The following is a 22371-nucleotide window of genomic DNA, read 5'->3' as shown; positions in this document are numbered from 1 at the left end:
TAAATAGTTTCTTCTACAAAGTATAAAAGAAATAATGGAAACAGGAATATGGTTTGTGACCACTTGAAGGCTTCAGGCAGAGGAAATGTATGTGTGTCATTGCTCAACCAAAAATCTAATAATACTATATCTCAGGTGAAGTTTATATTGTACAGGTGAGGAAAATCTTTTTTAAAAGTATATTTTATTGATTGTGCTGTTACAGTTCTCCCAATTTTTTTTCTTTTCTTCCCCTCCGCCCAGTAACCCCCTTCTCTCCAGCAATCCCACCCCCCCACGCTCCTTAGTTCATGTCCATGGGTCATGCACAGAAGTTCTTTGGCTTCACTCTTTCCTATATTATTCTTATCTTCCTCCTGTCTATTTTGTACCAACCAATTATGCTTCTTAGTCCCTGCACCATTTCCCCATTTCTCCCTCTTCCCCCTCCCAGCTGATAACCCTCCAAATGATCCCCACACCTATGATTCTGTTCCTGTTGTTGTTTGCTTAGTTTGTCTTTGTTTTTATTTTCTAGATTCAGTTGTTGATAGTTGTGAGTTTGTTGTCATTTTAATGTTCATAGTTTTGACCTTCATTTTATTAAATAAGTCCCTTTAACATTTCATATAATAATGACTTGGTGATGATGAACTCCTCTAGCTTCACCTTGTCTGGGAAACACTTTATCTGCCCTTCCATTCTAAATGATAGTTTTGCTGGATAGAGTAGTCTTGGTTGTAGGTCCTTGCTTTTCATCACATTGAATACTTCTTGCCAGTCCCTTCTTGCCTGCAAAGTTTCTTTTGAGAAATCAGTTTGTAGTCTTATAGGCACCACTTTGTAGGTAACTCTCTGCTTTTCTCTTGCTGCTTTTAAGATTCTCTCTTTATCTTTCACCTTTGACAATTTAATTATGCTGTGTCTTGGTGTGGTCCTCTGTGGGTCTAGCTTGTTTGGGACTCTCCATGCTTCCTGTAAGTGAATGCCTATTTTCTTCACCAAATTTGAGAAGTTTTCCTCCATAATTTTTTTTCATATAAGCTTTCTATTTCTTGCTCTTCCTCTTCTCCTTCTGGCAGCCCTATGATTTGGATACTGGCATGTTTAAAGTTGTCCTAGAGGTTCCTAAGCCTCTCCTCATTTTTTTTCAATTCTTGTTTTCTCATTTTGTACTGGTTGACTGTTTTTTTCTTCCTTATATTCCAAATCATTGATTTAAACCCTGGTTTCCTTCGCTTAACCATTGGTTTTGTGTGGATTTTTTGTTTGTTTGTTTCATTTAGCATAGCCTTCACTTCTTCCCTTATACATTTGCCATATATAAGCATATCTGTCAAATCTGTGAGCATCTTTATCACCAGTATTTTGAACTCGGCAACTGTTAGGTTGGTTATCTCCTAATTTGTGAGGTTGGCTATCTCCTCATCTCTTAGTTCTCCCACTGGAACCTTGTTCCGTTCCCCCTTTTGGGCCATACTTCTCTGCCTCCTCATGTTGACAGGCTCCTGTGTTTGTTTACATCTGTGTCTTAGGTAGAGCTGTCGCACCTGTTACATTGTAAGGTACAGAAACTTAGGTATTTGTCAGGGGGGAAGGATCTGAGAGGGAACAATGTCACTAAGCACCCACCCCTTTTCCAGGCACTTCTTCTGCTCTGTATGGGACTGGCACCTCTCTAGCTGTTGCCCTGGTCATCGTTCCCAGAGTGGGTGGGTTTGTAGATGTTCTAGGACTGTGGGGGCCCTTTAAACAAGCAGACTCTGCTGAGAGATCAGCAGTTTCTGCCTCCACCCCAACCCCCACTGGTTTGCACAGTCAGAAGCAATAAGGCCTTGTTGTCCCTGGTGCTGGAACCGTGAGCGTGTGGTTGGCTCTGGTGCTGGGAATACTCCTTAGGTGTCCCTCTTGACTTTTTTTAATGTTTGATTGCACTTTCTGCCAGCCTGCTGCTGCCGCCACCACACCACATCCACTCAACCCCTCCTATCTGTCAGGTAAGTCTTCTTTACATCTTTGTTTGTTGGACTTCCATGCAGCTCAATTTTCTGGAACTTATGGTTGTCTCTAGGTTTGAGGTAGTTGTATTCCTTCTTAGTTGTGGAGGGAGGCACAGTGTGTCTTTCTAGTTCTCCATCTTGGCTAGAAGTCCCGAGAAATTAAATTTTAGTGTTTTGTTTTGAAAATTAATACCCTGCCTGTTTTATTTTAGACTTTAATATCTGGATGGTAATATAGTTTGCAAACCTACAATATTTTTGCATAACCATGAATAGTATGCTTTCTAATAGTCAATATATTATTTAAATTAGCAATTAAAATATAAAAGTTAATTGTTTCATTTAAAGATTCTTTTTACACCTATGAGTATATAATTTTATGTAGATATGCATATCGTGACATAAATTATATGCTGAGTGTTTTGAATTTTACCTTTTTCTTCTTTCTCTGCACTAAATTCCCATCACTCTCAAATATCATGAGCCTTGTTAATATAGTTGTCTCATACAGGATGTCCTTGCATTCATACTATTCTGGATAATCATCTTTAATTCTATTTTGACCATACAGAAAATTTTAAATCAAATGACTTCGGTTTTCAGATAAGTACCTGTGTATATATTTTGTTTAATATTAAAAATGAAATTGATAAAGAACCTGGTTGTGTTATCAATCTAACCTTTTTGAAAAAAGTATGCTTCTTGATTTTCTCCCAACATTCCAAATAATAATATATCTTTACTGAATACTCTCTGAAGATATTTCAAATTCTTACTGCATGCAATACATACCTATATGAAATTTGGTGTGTTACTACGATTGATATCTTCTGCTAGCAGTGATTTCATTAGCAGAGTGAAATACATGTGTGCAAATATTCCTGGAGTTCATTTATTGAGGTTATCTTTCCATGAAGCTGCTTAAAAGTTTCCACCCTTTTCTAGGTGTTGCAGTGTAGAAAGAACTTTTAATAATGAACAAAAGGGCTTCTTGAAGCCAATATCATATAACCCCAGATAAAATAAGACAGTTCTTTATTTTATCATATTATTGTATCAGGGGAAGGCCCCTGGCTGTATGTGGCCAACGTTTAAGATGGAGTCAGGCCTACTTCTGTACCACAAGTTCTGAAAGCTGGTTCAGCAGGTGATGCAATCACTTGGCTAGAAGCCACCCTTGTGTAACAAGTGTATATAAACCCATTACACTGTATAGCAGGTGCGAGAGTGTACCGCCGGCACTCTTGGCTATGCTGAACCAATAAAACATGCAAAAGCTCCTGGAGACTCCATGGAAGTTTTTATTCGCCACTGGACCAGAGCCCATCTTGCTATTCAAGGGTCTCAAACTCAAAAATTGAAAGAAAATGAAAGTGGGAATACATTTGCTTGCAAATCCTGTGACATACTTATTCAAAAGTAGCTTGACTAGGAATGGCTCAAAAAGAAAAGGCACTCTCCAGTGAACAGGCATTTTCAACTTTAAATAAGTGCCTTGGATTTATTAGGGTACCACATGAAAACAAGAACATGGTTAATAGTTAGGAAATATTTTTAAATAGATAAATTAATGAAGTTGGCTCTTCATGAACCATGGATTGCCTTTGAAATCTTGGCAGGTAGACTCTAGAAAGAGCTTTAGGATTTGGGAAAGAAGAATTACTAAGACAATTCCATTTCCTCTGTCTCTGTTACATATGTACCTGTTCAAAATTCAAATGATTCCACAACAACTAAAAGAACAGAAATGATGGTCATGTCATAATTATCTATTTTTAAAGCAAATACTGTTCATTCAACTAATGACACACATTATAACAATTATGCTCATGCTATGCTATTATTTTTAAAAACCACAAATAGATTAAAGTAACAGACATTTCATTGATTATTTTGATTTTAGATTTTTGGGGTGACTTCTGATGATGATATTCTAAAAGAAAAGAAAATACCTTTATCATAATGGGACCTAACATTTTACTTACACTTTACAACTTAAGTGGTAAATTTATGTATGTTTACTGTAGACACAAATATTTCTAATAATAATTATTGCTGTTTTATTCTGGTTGGGAAATCAATAAAATTTTAGAGATTAGATGTTCTATTCCACATCTAGTAACTATTCTGTTTCAGGAGATGTGGTTTTAAAAAAACAGGAATTCTACTCCTTTTAGAGGGATTTCCAAGGCTGTTTCTCTCTCTTTCTCTCTCTCTCTCTCTCTCTCTCTCTCTCTCTCTCTCTCTCTCTCTGCCCCCTGTCTCACATGCACACACAAACATATACATGCAACACAGACTCCAAGATTTTATTATTATGAACTTAATTATATTGTGTCATACAATTAAGTTCCCTGAAACTTACTCACATAAATGCCGTATAACATAGTCACAAAAAAAGGTGGATACAAAAGCCTCCATTACTTTGTTTAAAAATCTTCCAAGGTGGCTTATAAATTCCTTTTATTTCTTTGCATATTAGAGAGCAATTTTCACTACTAAGCAACATAACATAAAAAAGCTCTTGTAACAAACTTGTGTGAAAAGGCCTCTAGTAACAATCAGAGATTTAAAATGAATATCTCTATTTTATGAGATAAATCACAAATTTTGAGTTATCAAATTCATCAAAATTACAGATTTTGAAATTAAATATTAGTACTGATATTTGTAGATAGGTGGTCATTATCTAGTTTGTGACTTTATGTCAGTTTTCTAATTTTAAAATTTGGATGAAAGTACTACCTACCTCAATGATTGTGAGCATAAGAAAGATAAGAGTAAGTAAACATAGGGAGAAGTGGGTGGATTGCTGGATGAATGATAAGTATAGATAGGTAGATAGATGATAAATAAGTAGATAGATAGATAGATAGATAGATGATAGATTGATCAAGCTAAGCACAATGCAATATGTTTATTAAAAGGTGTCAATTATCACTGTAGTTTTCATCTTTTCCTTTTCATAATTATAATATAAATGTTTGTGTCCCCATTGCCCGAAATGATCTGAGTAGTCAAAAACAAATCCAAAACATCTCTTGGTAAAAAATCTGCAAATTATATTTCAATATAAATTCATTTAAGAGAGCAAATAATAAACTAATGATTCTTAACATCTTTACAACTTTGACTCTACTATAAAATCCAGACAAACTGTTTAAATAGTTAAAGACATAGAAATGAAGACATTTTCTCTTATTATGAAAATTAAAGTTGTGACAACCAATGCTCCTAGGTATAACAGTTTTCCTCTTGGGAAAAATAGGGAGCAAATGAAATAGACAAAAATAAACTTCTCTCAGAAGTAATTAACATTATTACTCATTATGACAAAAGGGAACATGTTAAAGATTTCATAGCAGTAATTTCCTCAGTGAATTATCCTGAAGTTGGAACCTCTATTTTGTTTATTCTCCACATTGAATATATTTATTTATCTCTCATAATGATCCCTTCCCCAAAAGAAGATAATCGAGAGACTGGAGGGTGGGTAACATGTGGATCTATGCTCTTTGGAATATTTATTAAAGCTTACCAATTATAAAATAGTATTTGTCAAATGCTTCTGAGAGGAAAAAAATTATTGAAGACAAATAATAATACAATAAATGCAATGTCTGTGGGATTCACTATTTATATGAAAAATGAAGTCATGATTCATCCAAAGAGATAAATTTACTTAAAGAGAATATTCTGGATGGGGAATTATTTCAGAAGAACCATTCAACTGCAGTAATAATAATAAAACTATTAATTACTGAGTATGTACTATATAGCAGACACTAATGTAAATGTTGTACATTATCTTACATTCACCACAAGTGTAGGAATAAACTCTAATAGTGTCATTTAGCAGATAAGAAAACTGCAACTTTCAGTAGCTTACTCAAGGCACTCAGCTACTATGCATGGGTGAGATCTGAGGTATTTCTAAACTCAAGTCTATAATCAGAGATTTGTGTGTAGTATGACCAAGTAAGTGTCTAATAAAAAAGTCCTCCTGAAGATTATAATAATGAACTCTGAAAATTATATTAAAACAAAGAAAGAAAGAAAGAAAGAAGGAAAGAAAGAAAGAAAGAAAGAAAAAAGAAAGAAAGAAAGAAAAAAAGAAAGAAAGAAAGAAAGAAAGGAAGGAAGAAAGAAAGAAAGAAAGAAGGAAAGAAAGAGAAAGAAAGAAAAGCCCAACTACCTAAAAGCATGGGGTGATAAAAATATGGGCGGATTCTGGAGGGAAGAGCTTTGCACTGGGAGGCTGCAGCCAGTCCACACAGGACACAATGAAGAAGCCTGAAGAGTTTACAGTTTAAAGCTCAGGATGTAGAATGTCTGTTTTTGTTTTTGTTTTTTTTTAAGCCTTTGGAGAAATTTAAATTAATTAAAATCTACATAATATATTACAATGTCTGGGATTTTATAGGATACAATTACAAATTGACAACTAAGGAGAAGAAAAACATAATTTATTCTTAAGAGAAAGATTAGTCAATAAATACAAACCCAGGAATGCCTGGATAGTGTACTTAGAAGACAAGGCTCCCCAATGTGGAGAAAAACTAAAATTTGCAGATTCAAGAACTTCAGCAAATCTCAAACAATACAAATATAGAAAACCACCAGTAAACACAACAAAAATAAAATATTGTAACACCAAAAATAAAGAGAGAATCTTGAAAACAACCAGAGAAATATGGGAAATTTTACACAGAGAAACAGTAGTTCAAAATGACCTTAATTGCTGGGGGGAGAAGGTTGGAGGAAGGTAAAGGAAAGTAAAGGGGGGATAAATGGTGATGGAAAGGGACCTGACTTGAGGTGGTGAACACACAATACGTTATACAGATAACGTGTGGTGGAAGTGTGCACCAGAAACTAGTTTTGATAATCAGTGTCACCCAATAAATACAATAAAAAGGAAAAAGAATTAAATACAGTGTTAACTATTAATTTAAATGTAATTCAAAAGACAGTGGATAACAACATTTTTAAAGGACTCAAGAAGAAAAATATTCAGAATTCCATATCCAGTGAAATTATCCTTCAAAAGTAAAAGTGACATAAAGACATTTTCACATAAATAAAGCTAAAATAATTAGAAGTCAAGAACTTACACTAAAGAGATGACAAAGGGGACTTCCAGTCAAGATGGAGGCATAGACAGACATGCTGCGTCTCCCTGCACAACTAAGAAGGAATACAACTACCTCAAAACTAGAAACAGCATAGTATTTTTTTTTTAATTTACACTCAAAAAGTAAACAAAGCTTTTCGTCGGCAGCCGTCCGTCTCGAGAGACGATGGTGTAGCTTCTTAAGAGTCTATCTGCACCGCCGAGAATGGCTGTGCAGTCCGACTTGGGAGTGACACGGTATCTGTCTCCTCCCGTGTTGAATCGACATCTTGCGATGACGCTGGAGTGTCCTCTCCAGTGAAGCTGAAGCTACAGAGCCTGGGCAGGGTGATATGGAGGGTCTGCTGTTGCCCATGCAGCAGACCCCCCCTCTCTTCGCAGCTGAAGGGTCCAAGGGAAAGACGGAGTCAATACAGCTTGGCTTCAGGTGCGCCGCAGGAGTTGCCGGTGTTGACTACAACGTCAAACCGCCTTAGGGACTCCGGCTCCGGATTTTCTGTCGGGGTTTACTCCCTTAGCCTTTCCCCTGAAGAGGTATGCCGCAAGGCAGCGGAGGTTTTTTGGAGTCAGAGTTTTCCTTCTCTGATGTGCCCTGACTGGAAGATCGAACCAGCGACACTTAGCTCGCAGGCCGACGCTCAATCCACTGAGCCAAACCAGCCAGGGCCCAAACAAAGCTTTTAAACTCAAATAATTACCTACTGGTATATTGTGAGTGGTGTTCCAATAATATGAAAAAGTGAATTATGTGCATGCATGTGTACACACTGTGTATACATTTTCTCAGCAGAATGAAAAATGACCAATTGCATATCTTGACTTAAGGGAACCGATAAACAATTTAGCTTTATGTTTGTTATCCATTGTACTCTGCTTGCATAAATAGGCCTTCAGAGGTAACTGACTATGGATGGCATTGTTCTCTTATACCCTTCAGAATTCTAAAACAGCAATCACTACATATTATTCCAGAAGTATGTAAAAATGAGTGCCAGATGATCAGTTACACTCTGAAGAAACTACTGCATGTGAAGAGGAAAAATGAAATATCACATATAAGATGTTAATGGAGAAAACAAACTAGGAATCTGGGTTGTGAAAGGGTTGGTCAAGGCTTTCTCGACATTGTCCTGCAAAATACTGCACCTTTAATATATATGTATTGAAAAAAAGTGTTCTGTGGAATTTGAACAATTTTTTGTGGATTATCTATCTTCCCATGCTCATTCTAGGCAGAATCACACTGAAGACAAACAAAGTAAAGCCATAGAGAAATCCTGAAGTAAACAGGATTCTGCTTATTTTTGTTGACATCCAGTAGTTTAACACGCTGTTTCTTTGTTTTTATTCTTTCATTGACCATGTTATCCCTCGGTTAACCATATAACCCTTTTTTCCCCCCTAGAAACAATATTTATACATTAAGCACAGCAAACATTGGGAAGAGCTAAATTATTGTAATAAAAAAAAGAACTCTGTGTAATTGAGAGTTTGTGGAAAATGGCAATTGTGAATGAAGGAGACAAAAGGAGAAAACATCATTTTTGGAAAGATTTCTTTTTGTTTGTTTCACCTGAGTTAACGTGAAAAAAATTTCTTTTTACCTTATATGCTTAGATGGGTATTTTTTGCAATAAGCCTGTGAAAAGCTCAATAGCATGGGTTGAATGCAGTATATATTTAAAACTTCTTAAAATCACCCAGAAACTATAAACTATCTCATCTTTCCCATCAAATCACAAGTAAACAAGAAGAAATAGGAGTTTCAGAAAATGATGCAAATTCAAAGTCATGGATATTTAAACATCAATGCCAGCGTGGGATTAATTGGACTCAGCTTAATAGTACTTTGAAATATTATATTAAGCATTTTACTTTTAAAACAAAGTAAAATGTACAGTTTTTAAATATCAACTAGAGAAATAAAACCCTACAAAAATCTTTCTGACCAAAGGTAATTTGTAGAAAACAGCCTTTGAAGTGTGCATACCAGTGAGTCATGACCAGTAAGAATGTAGGGTATGCATCTTGTGGATACATACTTAGAAAAGAAGGAGAAGATAAGGATTTAGGTATTTAAAAGAGAGAAGGAAAGTTAAAGTAATGAGAAACAATTCTATAGAAATAAAACTGTTCTGGAAATTATACAAATTTATCAGATATTCATAAGATAAATATCTACCAAACTCCTCAAATATTCATTTTTTTCCCATTTCATGTTTCCATGGGTCCCTTGGATATTTAGAATCAGTCTCACCACAATTATTTCATGTGGTGAGTTGTGACCAGAGGTGTTCCCACCACTAGCACATTAGATGTCAGAATTTAAAAGACAAGAGAGATCATTATTAAGTAGTTTCTAAGCAAACACTATTTGTTCCACTGGTTGTGTGTTTCATTGCTAGATGGTCTGTATGCATTAGAATAAAGGTCATATTGATCAAACATTTAGATAATTCATCTGACCCACACTCATAGAGCACCTACAACAAAGAGTGTACTACGAATCAAGAGGTGGTAAAATGAGGGATACTCAGTTCATGCAGGATCCTGAGAAATTCTGTTTTCTAGAATTTAATTTTGCCACCTGTGTAATAGAGAATTGAGGTAGTTGGACTCCAGCCTGACTCCTGAACTTTAAAACAAACACACAAACAAAACAAAACAAAGCACTAAAGTTTTATTGAAATCAGGGATCTGGGTTGGACGGGGGAGTACATCTCTGCAAGGAAAGTCAATCACTCAGGTAGTACGCTGCCCTTTATCACCTGGAGAGTGCTAGTTTCATTGTAACTGTATAAATACTGGAACATAAATCTCATTCAAAACAGCATATTTAGTGTTCTAGCTTATTATGGCCACTTACGGAACAGAGTTTATTCTCTTCACATGAGTACTAAAAGTAATCAGATAAAAAGCAGCTGGTTGGCAAGTAGCTGAATTTATTGAGGAAAGTGGGGAGGGGGATTAAAAGAAGCCTTTTATACCTCTCAAGTATTCTTAAATGTACGTAAATAAATGTCATATAGCTACTAGACGTGTATTTTCTAAAGGTAAAACAAAACTGCTCTACTTCTAAAAAGCAGGTAAAATTCATTTCAATTAGTTAGTCTTTATTACACACAAAAAAAAATATTTGATCAAAGTTTTCATCCTAAGATACAATACAGTAAAGCTATATAGGTTATAACTTAATTTCATGCTGAATGTTCCAGATATAATAGAAACTGTAAGAGGAAAATTTAGTTCATATGTTTTGCTTTCAGATTCTCTCAGTCAAGTCTTACATCCCCCTCTTTCCTATCTGATGTGACATCCTAGCATACACTGCAGATGACATCATGTTAACCACCAGACACTGCTGAAGACCAAGGTGCCCCAGGGGATGAGACAAATAAACAACATTTGTCAAACAACTTCCAAAGGTGCATAATACAGTGAAAAACCAAAAGAACTTGAATGACAATTGGAAACTTAAGTTGATTATCAGTAGCCTGTGGCAGGCATAGAATATTTTGTAAAATGAGTGCTTTTAATTAGGATACTTACGAAAACTTAAGGCTTATTAATAGCTAATATATTCAAAGACTTTTGATATATATTTCTTGGAGCTGTGGACCAGAATAGAAACGCAAACAGAATAATTAACAACAATGTTGTTTCCACTGAACCACACAGAGTAAGTGAATTCTACATGACCAAATATTTCCCAAGGAAATAGTGTTGCAAGATCTTAGTCAGGGTTGCTCCTATTGGCCCATGAACACACATCTGACATCACAAAGTTAGAAGAAGAAAACCACAATGACCTATAAGGGAAGTTAGAGTGTTTTCTTTTCCTTAATACTGTTCCAGTCTTAGAAAGCCCCTGCATTATTTTGATGTGGTCGGCCTCTGTTAATCAGATAATTAACCCAAGGCACTGTTCTTGGAAACTTTTTTTTCTCCGTGTCATTTTTCATCATTCGCCTTTTGAAGGGTATGGTGTCTTGAGGAATATCGATTTCCCAGCTTTCAGGGAACAGTGTTATAAATGGGGCATCACTGACACCCTGTCGGAATTTCATGATTTTTTCCCATCAACCATTTCTTTTCAGACCCTTTGCTATGACTGTAGTAGAGGATTTCCTAAGGCATGATCAGAAGTTATTAGGGAAGGAATAGTAAATATTGCTCTTTTTCCCAAACATGGCCATCTTTAATGTAAATACAATAAAAAGAGTGAAAGAAAAGTGTTAAAGATTCAAAACAATGCATCCCTTCCAAATACATGTCTGAGTCTTTTGAATATTGATGCACTCATATTGCCTTTTCACTCATTTGTTTCTTCTTTTTGTTATGCATTGTTTCATATTTGGTGATTCAACAATTATTTATCACTTTGTTTTTAAAGGTATATACAATGATATGGGCTAAGGAGAAAAACAGATTTGCTCTTTCCATCATGGACCATTCTGGTTTTCTTGAATGGTGCTTCTAAAAGACACAAATTTTGTTAGTTTTATGATGAATGTGTAGAAACATAATGGAATGTATTCTGAATGTTGGAAGATTGTCTTTTTCAAATAATTTTCCATACATTTAATGAGCAATTTTTGGCCTATGGTGAAGTAATACTTGACCTATACTAATGTCTTGATTTCCCCAATAGCAAAATATAATTAATAATTCACAACATTTACCTACTTTGTGGGAATATTTGGGGGCTTATGAGAAAGATGATTTCTGCTATTTTGAATAATTAATACATATTTTTGTGAATTGTTATATTATCAGATGAGAAAATAAAACAACAAATTTTCATGTAAATACTTTATACCTTAAACATTTTAATTGTAGCAATAAAGTGTCTATGCAAGAGTGAGTACATGTCCATCACATGAAGTTACTTTTATATAAAGAAACTGTACTACATAATACTGAACAAGTTATTAAATATTGCAACCTATGATGGCTTAAAAACTAAATCAAAATATGGTTTTATATTCAAAATTATTGAATAATAAACAGTTAAACTGTAGACATGGGAACTAGTTTAAAAAGTAGACACCTTTTTTTACATTTATGTGACTTTCCTATTTCTTCTTAGGTCAATAATCTGGAAAAAAATGGCAATTTAAAATGCTTACATCACATCACCTTCAAATTGATTTTTAAAAATGTATTATCCTTTTCTAGTTTCATGGAAAACAACATGATTGTTTAACTTTCCAAATATTATAATATAAATTTGAATGAATGTGATTTAAAGATTCAGAATGGGTCTCCTGAAATCCACATTCATTAAGTGATCAACATGGTAATTTGATGAGGTTGTAGACTATTTACATTGACTTGAAAGTCCTGGATTCTTTGTTTTTAATGATTATTTAAATTCCTGGTGTCTGTATAGGTAGTCAAACACTCTTCTATAGATATAATCTGACTTCAAAATCAGAAAACCTATGCTATGGCACAATTTGAATGAGGAATTAAAAAAAAAAGTTTACTATAGTTGTCACTAGTTTCCTCTTACATAAATAGAATATCTAAATCATAACATTTTAAGCTAAAACAGCACTTTTGAAAGTTCAAATTCTCCTGATCTATAAAAGTAATTTATGACTGCACAGTAGGCAAAACAAAGGTTACCAAATCATGGCCCAAATTATTAAACAGGAAAGACCAAGGTGGGCATAATTATTTTTACATTTCTGACAGATGTAATTTTTCACATGTGAGTGCTCAGCTGAATGATGGGAAGGGTTAAGAAAGTAATTGTCACTGAAGTGTAGTACACTTGTCGAAATTGTTGGGTGGAAAGCAAGAACAAGTTTTGATCTTTCACATACAGATCTCGATACTGAAAATCTAATATGTTGTATAGATATGGAAAAAAACTTCTCTGCTTGTTTTTACTTAAAATTACATTTGGTCATGGAGCTGAAGCTTAAACACCTGTTAAAGAAAAACAAAAAAAAAGTATTCCAAAGTGTAGTTCTCAAATACTATTCATAGTTTTTAGATTATTTCTATGCTCTGTCCTCCAGTTTCAGCATGCATAATAGAAAGAAAATGGATCACACACTGTTTAAGGTCTTTCTAGATATAAAATAGTATATTTTTATTAGAATGAAGTCCTGATGAATTGGTGAATAAGTACATATGTTATAAACAAAGTATAGTAAAATATTAAGTTTTTAAAAATTGATCCTTAAGTACTTGAACATGTAATTTTGATGAATAATATTCTACAATTATGAATTAATATATAAAATGGATACATGAGGCTGTTGAGTCGTATGAGTTCTTTTTATATTTTGGGGATTAAACCTTTGTCTGAAGTATCATTGGTAAATATGTTCTCCCATACAGTTGATTCTCTTTTCATTTTGATAATGGTTTCTGTAGCTATGTAGGATCTTTTTAATGTAATGTAGTACCATTTGTTTATGTTATTTATTTTTTAAAAATATTTTATTGATTGTGTTGTTACAGTAGTCCCAATTTTTCCCCTTTGCTCCCCTCTGCACAAGACACCCCGTCTCACCATCAATCCCACCCCCTTTAGTTCATGTCCATAAGTCGTGCATATAAGTTCTTTCACTTCACTCTTTTCTATATTATACTTAACTTCCACCTGTCTATTTTGTGCCAACCAATTATGCTTCTTAATCTTTGCACCATTTCCCCATTTCTCCCTCTTCCCTCTCCCAGCTGATAACCCTCCAAATGATTCCCATACCTATGACTCTGTTCCTATTCTGGTTTGCTTAGTTGGATTTTGTTTTTATTTTTTAGATTTTAGTTGTTGATAGTTGTGAGTTTGTTGTCATTTTAGTGTTCATAGTTTTGATCTTCTTTTTCTTAAATAAGTCCCTTTAACATTTCATATAATAACGGCTTGATGACAATGAACTTCTTTTAGCTTTACATTGTTTGGGAAGCACTTCATCTGACCTTCCATTCTAAATAATAGCTTCGCTGGATAGAGTAGTCTTGGCTGTAGGTCCTTGCTTTTCATCACATTGATTACTTCTTGCCAGTCCCTTCTTGCCTGCAAAGTTTCTTTTGAGAAATCAGTTCGTAGTCTTATAGGCACCACTTTGTAGGTAACTCTCTGCTTTTCTCTTGCTGCTTTTAAGATTCTCTCTTTATCTTTCACCTTTGACATTTTAATTATGCTGTGTCATGGTGTGGTCCTTTGTGGGTCTAGCTTGTTTGGGACTCTCCATGCTTCATGTACTTGTATGTCTATTTCCTTTGCCAAATTTGGGAAGTTTTGCTTCAGAATTTTTTCATATAAGCTTTCAACTTCTTGCTCTTCCTCTTTTCCTTCTGGCACCCTTATGATTTGGATCTTGGCACATTTAAAGTTGTTCCAGAGGTTCCTAAGCCTCTCATCATTTTTTTTTCAATTCTTGTTTTCTCATTCTGTACTGGTTGACTGTATTTTTTTCTTCCTTATATTCCAAATCATTGATCTGAAATCCAGTTACCTTTGCTTCATCATTGGTTTTGTGTAGATTTTCCTTTGTTTCACTTAGCATAGCCTTCACTTCTTCCCTTATGTGTTTGCCATACTTAAGCATATCCGTGAAGCCTGTGAGCCTCTTTATCACCAGTGTTTTTAATTCTGCATCTGTTTGTTAGGTTGGCTACCTCTTATCGCTTAATTCTCCCACTGGAATCTTGATCCATTCCCCCTTTTGGGCCATACTTCTCTGTCTCCTTATCTTGACAGGAACCCGTGTTTGTTTGCCTGTGTCTTAGGTAGAGCTGTCATTCCTGTGACATTGTAAGGGGTCGAGACTTAGGTATTTGTCAGTACAGGGCAGCCTATTTCACCACGTTTTGGCACTGTGTGTGGGGGAGGGGTCAGAGAGGGAACAATGCCACTTGCTCAGCACTTGCCCCTTTTCCAGGAACTTCTCTCACTTCCATATGGGGCCGGTGCCACTCTAGCTGTTGCACTGGCTGTCTTTCCCAGAGTGGTTGGGTCTGTGGACATTCTAAGACTGTGGGGGCCCTTTAAACAAGCAGATTCTGCAGAGACACCGGCAATTTCTGCATCCACCCCAACCCCCACTGGTTTGCACAGTCAGAATCAATTAGGTTTGATCTTCCCTGGCACTGGGACCATGAGTTTCATGGTCTGGTCAGGAGCTGGCAATGCTCCCAAGGTGTCACTTCCCACTTTTTAAAATGTGTGACTGCGCTTTCTGCTGGAATGCCGCTGCTGCCACTGCCATCACTTTTGCCACCACCACACTCATCCTCTCTGCCTTGGCTCTGCCCCTCCTACCTGTCTGGATGAGTATTTCTTCTTCATATCTTTGTTTGTTGGACTTTCATGCAGCTTGATATTTTGGAATTTATGGTTGTCTCTAGTTTTGAGGTAGTTGTATTCCTTCTTAGTTGTGGAGGGAGACCCAGCGTGTCCGTCTAGGGCTCCATCTTGGCCAGAAGTCCTACTTTTTTTATTTCTTTTTCTTGATTTCTTTTGCTCTAGGAGATATATAAGTAAAATGTTGCTACATGACATACCTAAAATTTTACTGCCTATGTTCTCCATTAAAATTGTTGGGAGCCAGTCAAGATGAGGAGAAAACTTCTGGCCAAGATGGAGGCTAGACTGATATGCTCCATCTCCTCCACAATTAAGAAGGAATACAACTACCACAAAACCAGAAATAACCGGAAGTTCCAGAAAATAGAGCTACATGGAAGTCCAACATATGAAGCTATAAAGAAGTGGTACTTGTCCAGATGTAGTAGGGGTGAAGCCGGGGTGGAGAGATCAAGCTGTGCTTGTGGTGGCAACTGTAGTGATGGCAGTGGGATGGCAGAAAGCATAGACACCTGTATTTAAGGGGAGGCGAGAAGAACCTGGAGAGCACCTCCAGCTGCAGACCAGACCTGTCAGCTCACGATTCCAATGCCTGGGAAGGCAGACCCCCATTGCCTCGGTCTGTGAGGACCAGAGGGTGTGGGGATGGAGAAGGAGGCTCCCAGTTTCTCAGTGGAGAGTGTACAGCAGGAATCCATCTTGGACTCCCGCCCTCACACAAAACACCACAGTGTGGTGTCACCTGGTTGTGATGAGTGCAGGGGGCTCCACCCACTATAGCATAGCAAGTTTGATAGCCCCACCCAGGAAGCAAAGGTAAACGCAAAATGGTCAGGATGGCACAGATCATAATAGAGATCCCTGTCATGCAGCTGACCAGACAGCAAATATCTAATCTAATGGCTCAGCAGATAGGAAATCTTTCTGAGGCACAGTTCAAAGCTTTGGTTATAAGAATGCTTATAGACCTCCCAGCAGATCTTAAACAAGATGGAAAAGGAATGAAGACTAGCCCTGCTGAAATGAATGAAAACACATATGAAACTAGTGGTGAGGGAAAGAAAACCAGCGATCAAATCAACAAATCGGAACATAGAAAAGGAACAGTCAACCAACGCAGAAAGCGAAAATGAAAAGCAAGGAAAATGAGAGGAGGCTCAGAAACTTATGGGACAGCTATAAGCAGGTCAACATCCAAATCATAGAGTTGCCAGAAGGTCAAGAAGAACTAGAAATTGAAAAATTATGTGAAAAAATAGTGAAGCAGAACTTCCTTAACTTGGGGTAAGAAATAGACTTACAGGTCCAAGAAGCACAGAGAGTTCCAAAAAAACTGGACCCAGAGATAACCACATCAACACACATTATAATCAAAATGTCAAAAATTAAGGATAAAGAGAGGATCTTAAAAGCAGCAAGAGAGAAGAAGAGAATTACATACAAAGACATCCCAATAAGACTATCAGCTGATTTCTCAAAAGAAATTCTGAAGACAGGAAGAGAATGGCAAGAAATATTCTAAGGAATGAAAAGCAAAAACCTACAACCACGATTACTGTATCCAGCAAAGCTGTCATTCAGAATAGAAGGTCAGAGAAAGTGCTTCCAGGACAAAGTAAAACTGAAGGAGTTCATTAGATCCAAACCACTGTTATATGAGATGTTAAAGGGACTGGTTTAGAAAAAAGAGGATCAAAACTATGAACATTAAAATGAAAACTTTATCATAACAACCAACAGAAGAAGCTAGGGAATCGAAACAAAGGCAAACAAGAGTGGGAAAAGAATTATAGGTATGGGGAACAACATTGGGAGAGGTCAGCAGTGAGGAGGAAGGGGGGAAAGGGAGGGAGATGGAACAGGAATTAAGAAGCATAGTAGGAGGGAGTGGAGTAGGTAGGAAGATGTTGAAAAGAACTATATATACAACAAATGGGCATGGACTAAGGGGGAGTGACAACTGGAGGGAGGGGGGTCACTGGGTGAAGGGAAACAAAGGGAAAAGAAATTGGGAAAATTAACAGCATAATCAATAAAGCATATTAAAATTTGTTATAGTATCATGACTTATATTTAAGCCTTTTATCCATTTTGACTCGTCGGCAGCCGTCTGTCTCGAGAGACGATGGTGTAGCTTCTTAAGAGTCTATCTGCACCGCCGAGAATGGCTGTGCAGTCCGACTCGGGAGTGACACGGTATCTGTCTCCTCCCGTGTTGAATTGCCATCTTGCGATGACGCTGGAGTGTCCTCTCCAGTGAAGCTGAAGCTACAGAGCCTGGGCAGGGTGATATGGAGCGTCTGCTGTTGCCCATGCAGCAGACCCCCCCTCTCTTCGCAGCTGAAGGGCCCAAGGGAAAGACGGAGTCAATACAGCTTGGCTTCAGGTGCGCCGCAGGAGTTGCCGGTGTTGACTACAACGTCAAACCGCCTTAGGAACTCCGGCTCCGGATTTTCTGTCGGGGTTTACTCCCTTAGCCTTTCCCCTGAAGGGGTATGCCACAAGGCAGCGAAGGTTTTTTGGAGTCAGAGTTTTCCTTCTCTGATGTGCCCTGACTGGAAGATCGAACCAGCGACACTTAGCTCGCAGGCCGACGCTCAATCCACTGAGCCAAACCAGCCAGGGTTTATCCATTTTGACTATACTCTAGTGTATGGTATAAGCTGGTGGTCTAGTTTTAAGTTTTTGCATGTACCAACTCAATTCTTTGAACATCATTTATGAAGAGTCTATCTTTACTCCATTGAATGCTTATGCCCCCTTTCACAAATAATAATTGACCATAAAGACATGAGGTTATTTCTGGACTCTCTGTTCTGTTCCATTCATCTATGTGTCTGTTCTTATGCCTGTACTAAACTGTTTTCATTACAGTGGCCTTGTAGCATAGTTTGATATCAGGTATTGTAAGCCCTCCAACTTTGTTCTTCTTTCTCAAAATTGCCGAGGTTATTTTTGGTTCCATACACATTTTTGGAATATTTGTTATAGATCTGTGAAATATTCTATTGGTATTTTTAAACAATCCAATTAAAAAGTGGGCAAAGAAACTGAACAAACATTTCTCCAAAGAGGACATATAGGTGGCCCATGTGAAAAGACACTCAAAATCAGTAGCCTTTAGAAAGATGCAAATAAAAACCATATTGAGATGTCATCTCACACCTGCCAAAATGGCTATCATTAATAAATTAATAAATAATTGCTTGCAAGAAAGTGTAGAAAAGGGAACCCTTTTTTATTATTTGTGGAAATGCAGATTGGTGTAGCCACTGTGGAAAACAGTATAGAGTTTCCTAAAAAAGTTAAAAAATGGAACTGCCTTTCAACTCAGGGATTCCATTGCTGGAATCATACCCTAAGAATCTCAAAATACCAGTTCAAAAGAATTTACACACTCCTATGTTCACAGTAGTGTTATTTATAATAACTAAGGTTTGGAAATAGCTTAAGTGCCCATCAGTAGATGAGTGGATTAAAAACCTGTGGTATATTTACACAATGGGATAATATGCAGCAGAAAAAAGAAGGAAGTCCTACCTTTTGTGATAGCATAAATGGTACTGGAGACTATTACGCTAAATGTAATAATCAGTTGGTGAAAGACAAATACCATATGACCTCACTTATAAGAGGATTTAAAGAACAAAATAAACTAATGAGAAAAATAGAACCAGAAGCATGGGATCATGGAATAGACTGACAGCTGTAAGAGGAGAGAGGGGAGGTGAGGAATGACTGAAAGAAGGTGAAGGGATTATTCAAAGAACATACATGAAGGACCCATGGATATGGAGAAAGGTGTGTGGATTGACTGTGGAGGTGGGCGACAGACTGGGTAAAGGAGGGGAAAGGGAGAAAATGGGACAACAGTAATAGCATAAACATTTAAAACATAAAGCATTTAAAAAATAAGACAGAAAAGAAAACCAAGAAATAGAAAAATAAATAAAATGGATACATGCATCCACTTTATTTAGTTTTATAGTGACAGTTCAAGTGTAATTGAATTTTTTAGCTTCATTTTATAGATGTAATTGAGAAAGGAAAAGACTTATCCAAGCTCAGATAACTGATTTGTGGGAGAAATTTTTAACACCCTCTGATTGGTGGATTTAAAGTTCAAGTTAATCATTAATATGTATTTCCCCTTCATAAAGTAGTCATTCCCACTTTGGGTATATATAAATGAGTACAGCAGCACAATAATGATACCACACAGTTTTATATCACTTTACAAAGTAGTTTTACAAACATTGCCTCATTCAATTAATAAATTTGAAGAAAGATAGATAGGAAATATTACCTGTATGTTAAAAGTGAGGCCTCTTGAACCGGAGAAATATCATGACTTAACAGAATCAACAAAAATAAAAGACAGATTATGGGCCCAGAACCATGATTGTCTATGCCTACTAAAGAGGTGGAGAAAACTATGAAAGAAAAGAATACACAGATTTTAATTAAGCAATCAGCAAATTGGTGAGATACGGTATGTTTTATAAAGTAACTATAAAATAAATAAAAGCATTAGCATATTTTACTGTGATTATATAAAAACACACCAACACAATTTATTTACTAAAGAAATTAAAATTATGAGAAAAGACTGCTCTTATTTTTAAATGACTGGGCCTAGAATTTCAGACACGTGTCAATTCTGAGAATTTTTTTTAAGTTTTACACTTTACCAGTATTTTTCTAATTCTCCAGCAAATTTGACAGTATGGTGATGATGACTTTAGTCTTCTAAAAAGTGACTCTTTAGATGATTCACATACAAACTTGACTACACTCTCCCTCCATTTGTACTTAGGATTACATAATAAAAGTTCATTATTGGTCTATCATGAAAAGGTTCAAGGTCCATCACCCTGACCTCAATCTGGTCCAACTATTTTTGGAAGAACTTATATATAACTGTATCTGTACCAGCATAGTATAAATATTTAGGAGTTTACAGTGCCTTTAAACAATGCAAAGCTATAATAACATAACCTAGACAAAATTTTTTAAAAAATTCAAATACTCAACAAAACGTGGTTTTGGATTAAGAAAATTAAATTATATGGATTGAATTTCTTTTCTTGTGTTGATACAACTCCAAATTGTCAACACAAACCTTCAATAAAAATATTTTTTCCATTGTGTGCTTTTATGGAGAAGAGAAAAATAATAAAATAAGATATTAAGTATGGCAAAGTAAGTTTATAACATAGATTGCAATTGCTTTGTTAAGATATTATTATATATATTTAAATAAGGGTGAGTTAGATTTTCTCTCATGCTTGCATGCAGATTTGATTCTAATAGTCAAATATTTATCTATTTGCCATTTGTCAAAACAGCAGAATGTGTGATTGTATCTATAAAAACATGGCACAAAATTTATATAACAAGGCAAAGTCTAGATGAAATCTTATAATTATAGATCACTAACATATAATATTTAATATGAAGAACTCATTTAGAATATGAAACAATAAATAATTCTTTTAGAATCAAAAGATACATTCAGGGTCTTAGAATGCCAATCTACATTTAAGGAAAATCAATCCTGTGTAAAATTACTGGATATATATTTTTTCTAATCTCTTCTAATCCTTGGCAGAAGGTAAAACTTCAGCTCCTTAAAATTTTAGGTAAAGACATTAGATTCTTTATTCCTGACCACTTTAATTGAATGTGTAGTGTGTATACAGAACTGTAATTCTGTCCAGAGGTTGATTGTCAAGCCATGTTTTTTATTGTAATTACCTGATTTGTTCAGCATTAATCATATTTACTTTTGAAGGTCAGCTGTCCTGCTCAGACATGGTTAGTTAAAGTAGGGAAAAATATGTAACACCCACAGGGAGAAAACCTAAAAGAAAGAAAAAAGGAGAGAGCATAATCTCATTTGGACAAAAAAGAAAGTAATATTGTCACCTACAAATTATTGTAAACTGACAGATTATGTTTTTTTCTTCTACTTTGTTATGTTTCATATTCACTGTTGCCATTTTACTAATTTGTAACTTTGCAGGGAGAAGGCTTATTAACTCACCTTTGATGATGTAATTACCTTTATTATTGTTGAATACCAACGATGAATTATTCATAATTAACATGTAGGATATAAACCTGAAAAAAATGGACTGCACCTCTCCTTTCCTAGTTTCCACTTTAAAAACTCATTTCAAATAAATTTTCTACATATTGTAAAAATCTTCCCAAATTCATACACCTGGCACTTGGTTAAACTTTGGTAAAGAAGGGGAATTTTAACATTATGACTCCACCTCAGGCCACAGATCTTTGAGATTATTATAATAATCATCAACATATGTTATAAATACAAGGTGATAGATATAAACTAAACTTATTGCAATAATTATTTTACAACATATGAATGTCAAGTTATTATGATGGACACCTTAAACTTACATAGTCCTGTATGTCAGTTTCATTTCAATAAATCAAAATCAAAAAAGTAAACAAACAAAAATTGTAAATACTTAGTTTTTTATGTATTCACATATAATTAATACAGAGGAAAACTGCATCATTATATTTTAAAATTTTATCAACTAGGAAATTACTAGCTAGTGGCTTCATAGGAATATTAATCTCAAGATAATATTATTAATGATATAAAAAAGAACATAAAAGTAAGCTAAAGGGTATTAGTATTATAGATAAAATTTAATTAGTATATATGAACCCATAGCAGGATCTGATGGGAAACATCTAAGACAACTGGCCACTTCTGTACAAGGCGATTAGGAGATATCCTACAGAATTATAGCCAGAAGGGGAAACAATAAAGTTTAATACAAAACTACTGTTATATAACAACCTTCAAACTTAGTAGGTAAAACACTAAGAATCATTTTATTATATATTTATTATTTGGGGGAATTGACTAGACTCCAAGGAATGGTTGTGGT

This window comes from Furipterus horrens, unplaced genomic scaffold, assembly GCF_987537825.1.
Source record: "Furipterus horrens unplaced genomic scaffold, mFurHor1.1.pri manual_scaffold_3, whole genome shotgun sequence".
Classification (NCBI taxonomy): Eukaryota; Metazoa; Chordata; class Mammalia; order Chiroptera; family Furipteridae; genus Furipterus; species Furipterus horrens.
Note: the sequence above shows the minus strand (reverse complement) of the source record.